Raw genomic sequence first — 9,897 nt, 5'->3', positions numbered from 1 at the left:
TATGAAATGCCTAAATGAAGGAATGAATTAACATAGACATTTACAATATGTAATAAAATTAACATGGAAAGCAGGCAGTAAATTTATTGTATTCAGCAAAAGTGGAGCATGGTATGTTTTAAAATGGAGAATGTTTCAAGAAGAATCTAAGGATTAAAGATTTTAGATGTATGTGTTAGTATGCGGAGTTGAGAAAGAGCCCTGGTGGTGCAGTGGTTAAAGCGCTAGACTGCTAACCAAAAGGTCAGTGGTTTGAACCCACTAGCCGCTCCAAGGGAGAAGGATGTGGCAGTCTGCTTTCTGTAAAGATATACACCCTTGGAAACCTTATGGGACAGTTCTGCTCTGTCCGTTAGGGTCACTGTGAGTCGGAATCAACTTGATGGCAGTGAGTTTATGAGGAGTTGAGGGAGTTCTTGGGCATAGAAAATTTTAACATTCTTTCATTAATGTTTTATTTGATTTTTGTTTCATGAATGTGAAAATACTTGTGGAAGAATCACTGATACATGTCGGTGTAAGGAGTTTTTGGGTGGTGCCAACGGTTAAGTGCCCACTACTAGCCGAAAGGTTGGCGCTTTGAACCCACTCAGAGGTGCCTTGGAAGACTGGCCTGGTGATCTGCTTCCGAAAGGTCACAGCGTTGAAAACCCAATGGAGCAGTTCTACTCTGCACACACGAGGTCACCATGAGTTGGAATCAACTTGATGTCAGTAACAATAACAATGCATCCCTTTGGAAATTACCAGCTCCAATCTTGTCAAATAGTTGTCTGGATCTTAGAGTAGTAATTTTTAAAGCTAACCAAGTATCCTTTAAAGATCGTATGGTTTAAATGATTTTTCATTTACCACAGTAGTATGGATCACCTGGGATAGAGAAGCTGATATCTTGCTTTCTTTTTATTATTCTTGACCTTATTTTTTTCTGTGTTGTATTATTGCTTACTCACAAGATTTCACAGTCTCTCTTTTCTTAAGTAACTAAAGTTGCCCATTCTCTTATCCCACAGTGATACTTCCTGAATGGTGAATACATTGCTGAAAACATTTCTCATGTGGTAAAGAAGTGCAGAAAGCACTGTAGTTGATGTGGCCTTTTCTTCTGAGAAATGAATTTGTAAAATGTTTTTCACTTCATGACTACATGTTTGGGCCTCTGCATACGAGGGCCTCTGCTTGTTGGAAGGTAAAATGAATCTTGAGATAAATTCAAGAAAAATGTTTAGATTATTAAGTACATTTTACTGTTTAAAAAAATTATTCTTTTTCTTAAGTTTTATTTCAGAGTGAATTTTTAGCCTCCCATTTTTATATTTATTTTGTGAGTGTTGTTAACTGTCGTCCCGTCAGCCCCCAACTCATGGCAACCCTCTACTCAACTGAACAGAATGCTACCTGGTCCTGGGCCATTCCTGTGATCGGTTGCAGTTGGGACCGTTGTGATCCGCACGGTTTTCATTCGCTGATTTTTGGAAGTAGGTCACTAGGTCTTTCTTCCTAGTCTGTCTTAGCCTGAAAGCTCTGTTGAAACCTGTTCAGCATCATAGTAACACTCAAGCGTCCACTGACAAGTGGTGGCTGCACATGAGGTACCTTGACTGGGAATTGAACCTGAGTCTCCAACATGGAAGGTAAGAATTCTGCCACTGAACACCTCACCCCCATTTTGTGACTAAAAAAACAAAAATAGTTGCTGTTGAGTTGATTCCGATTAATGGCCACCCCAAGTGTTTCAGAGTAGAGCTGTGCTTCATGGGTTTTCAGTGGCTGTGATCTTTCTTCCAAGGCACCTGTGGATGAATTCAAACTGCCAATCTTTTGGTTAGTAGCTGAGCTCTTAACTGTTGACGCTACCCAGCGACTCAATTTTGTGATTTGTGACCTTTTTTTGTAAAAGACATACACACTGTGAAGAAGCTAAAAAATTACACAGAAGGGAAATGGTGGAACTGGTATTCAAAGTCTGGTCTATCTGATTTCCAGTGTCACTGAACTTGGGAAGAACTGTAAAGTGGCACAAAGAATATGGACTTTGGAATTAGTCACACCCCAGTTTAATCTCTGGCTTTGCCACATACTTGCTGTATGACTTTAGGCAAGCTCTTTACCCTCAGTGATTTTCATTTTAATTTTCTGTTAGGAGAGGGTGTCTTAGTTATCTAGTGCTGCTGTAACAGAAATACCACACGAGTGGATGGTTTTAACAAAGAGAAATTTATTTTCTCACAGTCTAGTAGGCTAGAAGTCCGAATTCAGGGCATCAGCTCCAGGAGAAGGCTTTCTCTCTGTTGACTCTGGAGGAAGGTCCTTGTTATCAATCTTCCCCTGGACTAGGAGCTTCTCCACTCAGGAACCCTGGGTCCAAAGGACACACTCTGCTCCTGGCACTGCTCTCTTGGTGGTATGAGGTCCCCAAACTCTCTGCTTGCTTCCCTTCCCTTTTATCTCATGTAAGGTAAAAGGTGGTGCAGGCCACACCCCAGGGAAACTCCTTTACCTTGGATGAGGGATGTGACCTGAGCAAGTGTGTTACCTCACACCCTAATCCTCTTTAACCACAGGCAGAGAGTATGATTTATAACTCACAGGAAAATCACAAAATGGAGGACAGCCACACAATACTGGGATTCATGGCCTAACCAAGTTGACAGAAATTTTTTGGGGACACATTTCAATCCATGACAGAGGGTCATAGGTTTGTTAGGATTAAATGAGGTAACACAAATAAAGCACTTGGCTTATTAAAAGAAAAAAAAAACCTTTGCCATTGAGTTGATTCTGACTCATAGTGACCCTATAGGACAGACTAGAACCGCCCCATAGGGTTTCCAAGTTGCGGCTGGTGGACTCGAACAGCCAAGCTTTTGGTTAGTAGCTGTAGCTCTTAACCACTGTGCCACCAGAGCCTCCTCTTGGCTTATAGAAGGTGTAAATAAATGCTCCCATTCCCTTTCTACTACACCATGTTATTTTAAAATATCTGAGGTAACCACTTGGACATTTAACTTAGAAATGAATTGCAATGTCTATATATAAAACCAAGGTGGATTCATATTGTGTCCTTTTAGTCTGTCTGTCTGAGAAGGAGAGTGGTTCTTTTGACTACTTTAAAAGATACTATGATTCAAAGGAAAGTTTTAAAGTTAGTAGCTGAAGTAAAACTAAGCTAGGATGACTTAGTAATCGCTGATTAAAGTGTTAAAAAATAACTATTTCCAAGTTTCTTGAGAAATTTAAGCATTTGTGTATATTATAATAATATCCATAAAGATGTCCGTTTTAAAAGTATTCAGCTTTAATAGTAATCAAAGAAGTGAAAATTAAAAGTGAAGTATCAAGTCTTTCTTATCAGATTTAAGATGTAAGAAATGGTGCTAATGCAAACCTGAGTACAGTGGCAGAGGCACTAAATGCATTGCTGGAGGGGGTATAAATCTGTATGTCCCTGTTTGGTATACGTCAAAGAGTAGAACACAGTATTTCTACTTTTTCCCATCATCCTTTTTTGGCATGGGGGTTATTTCCTTTTTTTATAACAGCTTTATTTATATACAATCCACGTATCGTAAAATACACCCTTTTAAAGTATATAATTCAGTGGATCTTAGTATATTCACAGAACTGTACAACCATCACCACTATCTAATTTTAGAATATTTTTGTCACCCAAAAAAGAAACCCATACCCAGTTATTCCCCGTTAACTTCGTCCCCTTAGCCCCTGGCAACCACTAATCTCTGTTTGCCTATTTCAAATATTTCATGTTGAATAGAAGCAAACAATATGTGGCCTTTTTTGTCTGGCTTCTTTCACTTTGCATTATGTTTTCAAGGTTTTTCCTTGTTGTATCATATATCAGTATTTCTTTTCTTTAATGGCTGAAGATTATATCGTTGCGTGGATATACTGTTGTATTTTATATCACTGTAAGATTATATCATTGTATAGATATACATTTTGTTTATCCATTCATCAGTTGATGGACATTTGGGTTATTTCTACATTATGGCTATTATGAATAATGCTGTTGTAAACATTCATGGACAAATTTTTGTTCGGACATATGTTTTTACTTCTCTTGGGTCTATACCTAGGAGTGGAATTGCTGGGTCATATAGTAACTATGTTTAATATTTTGAGGATCTGCTAGACTATCTTCCAAAGTTATATGTATACAACTGTTATTCAGTATATATATAGTAAGTTACGGGCTCCTGTACTTTTTACAACAAACATATATTTCTTTTATAATCAGAATAAAATAAAATATTTTAAAAAGTGACCATAGCTCTAACTTTTGTATTATTGACATGAATTTAACCAAAAAAAGCAAGATCATTCACTGCCAGGAATGTTACTGTTTTATGTTGATTCAATAAGTAGAGTATGTTATAAATAAAACCCACACTTTTTTGCTGTTTTATATTATAAATAGGAGGGGCCCGGGTGGTGCAGTGTTTAAGTGCTTGGCTGCTAATTGAAAAGTCAGCAGTTCGAACCCACCAGCTGCTCTGCGGGAGAAAGATGTGGCAGTCTGCTTCTGTAAAGATTGCAGCCTTGGAAAGCCTATGGGGCAGTTCTACTGTGTCCTGTAGGGTTGCTATAAGTCACAATCAGCTGGACGGCAATGGGTTTGTTATTAAATGATTCCAGACTACAGATAAGGGAAACTTTTATTCTTTGTCTTAGGTCGGGTTCTCTAGAGAAGCAAAACCAATAAATTGTATAAATATTTATATATAGAGAGAGATTTATATCAAGGAAACGGCTTACGTGACTGTAGAGGCTAGAACGTCCCAAGTCCGTGGATCAGGATGGAGGCTTCTCCTGATTCACATAGCTGCAGGGGCTGGCGAACCCAAGATTGGCAGGTCACAGAGCAGGGCTCTTGCTCATAGGCTGTGAAGATCGACGAATCCAAAGATTGGCAGACAAGACTGCAGGGCTTCTTCTGATTTACGTAGCCACAGGGGCTGGTGAACCCAGGATTGGCAGGTCGGAGATCAGGAGCCAGCTGCAGGATCCAGAGCAGAAGCCAGAACATCCGCTTATATTCAGATGCACGCCACATGCCCAAGGAAACTCCCTTTAAACTGGTTACTCACAGCAGATTCCATCATGGAGGTGATCACTTATAAACACTGAGAATCATGGCCCAGCCAAGCTGACACACTGTAACATAGAACAACACTATCCTTGTGTGTTTTGACATTTAAAAAGGAGAGGATAAATATCAGTAATACATCTTTTAAACTTAAGGACCAATAATGTGTAAGTTAGAGTTCATTGCAAGAAACAAATGCAACTCGAGGTTTTTTTGAGCAGAAAGATACTTTATACAGTGAATTTGCTACTTATAAAATCATCATAAGGGAAGGGAGAGCAGGAGTCATAGGGCTATCACTAGACTAATATATTCAGGAACATACTACCATAACTGACTGAGATGTCAGGAAACTGAAACTGGCAACCAGTCATAGGAATACTGGTTACAGCAGCTTGTACATGGTGCATGATGGGCAGCTGGTAACCACTTACAGAAATACTGAATCTGTCTGCCATGACTGCTTTAGATAGCCTCAGATCTGATGAGTAGTTTGGCTACTGCGACTGCTTCTACACATTCTTTTTCCACTGCTTACCGCCTGAAATAGCTTAAAGACAGTTTTCATCTGACTTCAGCTTTCCAAATCTCATAGGAGCCCTTCTTACTGGTAGAACCTCATTTGCATTCCTAATCCTTATGTTATTAGGTGCCAGCGAGTTGATTTTTGACTCTTAAAAAATCACTTGTTGCCACTGAGTCTATTATGACTCATAATGACCCTATAGGACAGAGTAGAACTGCCCGCGTAGGGTTTCCAAGGAGCAGCTGGTGGATTTGAACTACCAAACTTTTGGTTAGCAGCCATAGTTCTTAACCACTGGGCCACCATAGCAACCCCATTTTCAACAGTGACCTCATGTGACAAAGTAGAAGTGCCCCATAGGATTTTCTAGTCTGGTGGCGCAGTGGTTAAGTGCTTGACTGCTAATCAAAGGACGGCGGTTGGAACTCAGCAGCTGCTCCGCGGGAGAAAGATGGGGCAGTCAACTTCAGTTAAGATTACAGCTTTGGAAACCCTATGGGGCAATTCTGCTCTGTCCTACAGTGTCGCTGTGGGTTGGAATCTACTCCATGCTGCAGTGGGTTTAATCTTTGCTCCTCTTTTTAGGAGCAGATCACCAGGTCTTTTCTCCTGCAGAAAGGCTGGTAGTTTCCAGCCACCAACCTATCAGTTAACAGCAGAGGACTTAACCATTGTGCCACCATGGCACCTTTTTCCTAATCCTAACTGTAGATAAAGTCTGGAAAATGTAGTTGGTTGGTTTTTTTTTCTCCACTTTCCAGGCCTCAAGGTACAGGAGAGAACTTATAGGGAGTGATGGGAGAGAATAGATGCCAAGTGCTATTTTAATTCAGCATATCTGACACTTAGCAGAAAGCTTCTATTTTTAAGGCGATAAGGATTTGTATGCAGCGTATTTTGAAGGTAATAAGATTTTAAATACCTGACTTCCAGACTTGATTTATTCAGAAACATCTTTTTTTTTTTTTTAATTTAACATGAGCGATTACTTTTCCATTACTTTCATAGTGTGTCAGTTTCAATATTTTCAGTTGGAAATAAACTAGTATTTATAAAAACTTCTTTTACAATATGTTTCTCTCTGGGTTGATTAGGTATAATATTGCCAAAGGCTGTAACTGTAAAATCTCCTTTTTTTCCTAATTACTGGGTTTTTATAGAATGTTGGCGGTGTTAGCTGCCATCAGGTAGGCTCCTGGCTCATGGTGACCTCTTGTATAACTGAACAAAATGCTGTCCGATCCTGCACCATCCCCATGATCAGTTGCAGATTAGAACCTTGTGATCCATAGGGTTTCTTTGACTGATTTTTGGAAGTAGTTTGCTAGGCCTTTCTTCCTAGTCCATCTTAGTCTGGAAGGTCTACTGAACACTGTTCAGCATCATAGCAACATGCAACCTCCAACGACAGACAGGTAGTGGCTGCACATCAGGTGCCTTGCTTGGGAATCAAATCCAGTCTCTAGCATGGAAGGTGAGAATTCTACCACTGAACCACCGATGTCCTTAATATGTAAGTCTTTCATTTTTATTGAGTCTTATTACCTCAATGTAAATTTTGTAAAAATGGGAAACGTTGTGGTAATCATTAAAAAGAGTGTATGTACTAGTCAATACAGCTTTCCTCCCTGTAATCTAGGATGAAAAGATGTTAGGCTTTATTTGATAGTAATTTTTCTAAAAAATTTTTTTTAATTCCTTATAAAATTTTTTGAGAGAGAGCTCAAGATTTGTCCAGTGTGCATTTTCCTGAGTTCTTATAATAGTGGTCTCATACAATATTTGTCCTTTTATGATTGACTGATTTCACTCAGCATAATACCTTCCAGATTCATCCATGTTATATTTCATGGATTCATCGTTATTCTTTATCGTAGCATAGTATCCCATTGTGTGAATATACCGTAATTTGTTTATCCATTCGTCTGTTGATGGGCACCTAGATTGTTTCCATCTTTTTGCTATTGTGAACAGTGCTGCAGTGGACATGGGTGTACGTATATCTATTCGTGTGACGGCTCTTATTTCTCTAGGATATATTCCAAGGAGTGGGTTTGCTGGATCATATGGTACTTCTATTTCTAGCTTTCTAAGGAAGTGCCAAATCGATTTCCAAAGTGGTTGTACTATTTTACATTCCTACCAGCAATGTATAAGTGTTCGAGTCTCTCCACAACCTCTCCAACATTTATTATTGTGTGTTTTTTGGATTAATGCTAGCCTTATTAGGGTGAGATGGCATCTCATTGTAGTTTTGATTTGCATTTCTCTAACGGCTGCGGATCGTGAGCATTTCCTCATGTTTCTGTTAGGTGCCTGAATGTCTTCTTTGGTGAAGTGTCTGTTCACATCTTTTCCCGTCTCCAGTGTGCATTTTCCATCAAAAAATATTTATACCTTCCACGTTCCATGAAATACCAAACTTTTGAGTAGTTTCAGTGTGATGAGCATCTCATTAAATAACCTTATGCTAAATAACTTCTAAATACTATACTTTAAATTCTTTACTCTTAAGTATTTGAGAGCATGTTGGAGATCTTAGCTTTGGTTGAAATCTGTTCATTGCAACAGAAAGTGTTAAGTAATACTATAGATGACTTGGAAAAAACTGCTTCAGAGCTACCTATTCACAACTTGTAAGAAGAAAGAAATTGGGTTTTTGCATAGGCATTTTCAGGCACTGAAAGTGTAATTGAAGGATTGGTACTGCTTCCCACCCCCCCACTCCGCTACTTTCCAAGTTGATTATTTTTTAAGAGTTCATTATATTCTTCTGCTTTTTTTTTTTTGGACATTTTATTCTGGTTTGGGTGAAAGTTTTTTTTTTCTTTTGTTTATTGTTGTAGTTTAAATGAAGTTTGCATTTCAAGTTAGTCTCCCATACAAAAACTTATACATACATTGTTATGTGACCCTAATTGCTCTCCCCATACTGTGACAGCACACTCCTCCTTTCCACCCCTGATTCCTGATGTCCATTCAACCACCTCCTAGCCGTCTCTGCCTTCTTATCTCACCTCCGGACAGAAGCTGCTTGTTTAGTCTCTTGTATCTACTTGAGCTAAGAGGCACACTCCTCACGAGTATGTTTGTGTCCCACAGTCCAGTCCAATCCCTGTCGGAAGAGTTGGCCTCAGAAATTCTTTTAGTTCTGAGTTGATAGAGAATCTGGGGGCCATGCTTTCTGGGGTTCCTCCAGTCTCATTCAGAACATTAAGTCTGGTCTTCTTACTAGAATTTGAGTTCTGCACCCCACCTTTCTCCTGCTTGATCAGGGACACTCTGTTATGTTCCCGGTCAGGACGATCATTGGTGGTAGCCAGGCATCATCTAGTTTTTCTGGTCTCAGGCTGATGAAGTCTCTGGTTTATGTGGCCCTTTCTGTCTCTTGTGTCTTTGCTGTTCTTCATTCTCCTTTACTCCAGGTGGTTGGGACCAATTGATGCATCTTAGATGGCTGCTTGCAAGCTTTTAAGAGCCCAGATGCCACTCACCAAAGTAGGATGCAGAACATTTTCTTAATAAGCTTTGTTATGCTAATTGACCTAGATGTCCCCCGAAAGCATGGTCCCCAGACACCTACCCCTGCTACTCTGTCCCTCAAAGTGTTTGATTGTATTCAGGAAACTTCTTAGCTTTGGTTTGGTCCAGTTGTACTGACTTCCCCTGTAGTGTGTGCTGTCCTTCCCTTCATCTAAGATAATTCTTATCTACTATCTAGTTAGTAAGTAATCCTCACCCTTCTCTCCACCCTCGTAACCATCAAAGAATGTTTTCTTCTGAGTTTAAACCTTTTCTTGAGTCTTATAATAGTGGTCTTATATAGTATGTGTCCTTCTGAGACTGACTAAATTCTCTCAGCGTGATGCTCTCCAGATTCCTCCATGTTATGTTGCACAGCTTCATCGTTGTTCCTTATCATTATGTAGTATTCCATTGTGTGGATATACCATAATTTATTTATCCATTTGTCTGTTGATGGGCATCTGTGTTGTTTCCATCTTTTTGCTATTGTGAACTGTGCTGCAATGAACATGGGTGTGCATATATCTATTCATGTGACAGCTGTTATTTCTCTAGGATATATTCTAAGGAGCAGGGTAGCTGGATCATATGGTACTTCTATTTCCAGCTTTTTTAATTTTATTTTATTTTTATCGTACTTCAGGTGAAGGCTTACAGAACAAATAGTTTCACATGAAACAGTAGTACACATATTGTTTTATGACATTGGTTAACAACCCCACAACATGTCAACCCTCTA

General features: G+C 39.3%; 1 protein-coding gene across 1 annotated transcript in view; it reads left to right on the top strand.

Annotated features, from left to right (window-relative positions):
• Positions 1 to 579: 579 nt before the first annotated feature.
• Positions 580 to 9,897, top strand: part of CDC42SE2 (CDC42 small effector 2) — a 115,991-nt gene continuing 106,673 nt past the window's right edge. Inside the window, exon 1 of the mRNA XM_023739020.1 lies at positions 580 to 1,189. The gene's annotated coding sequence lies outside the window, so the exon portion shown is untranslated. The remainder of the gene's footprint in view (positions 1,190 to 9,897) is intronic.

This window comes from Trichechus manatus, unplaced genomic scaffold (assembly GCF_000243295.1).
Source record: "Trichechus manatus latirostris isolate Lorelei unplaced genomic scaffold, TriManLat1.0 scaffold00127, whole genome shotgun sequence".
Lineage (NCBI taxonomy): Eukaryota > Metazoa > Chordata > Mammalia > Sirenia > Trichechidae > Trichechus > Trichechus manatus.
Note: the sequence above shows the minus strand (reverse complement) of the source record. Positions and strands in the feature narration are given on the sequence as shown.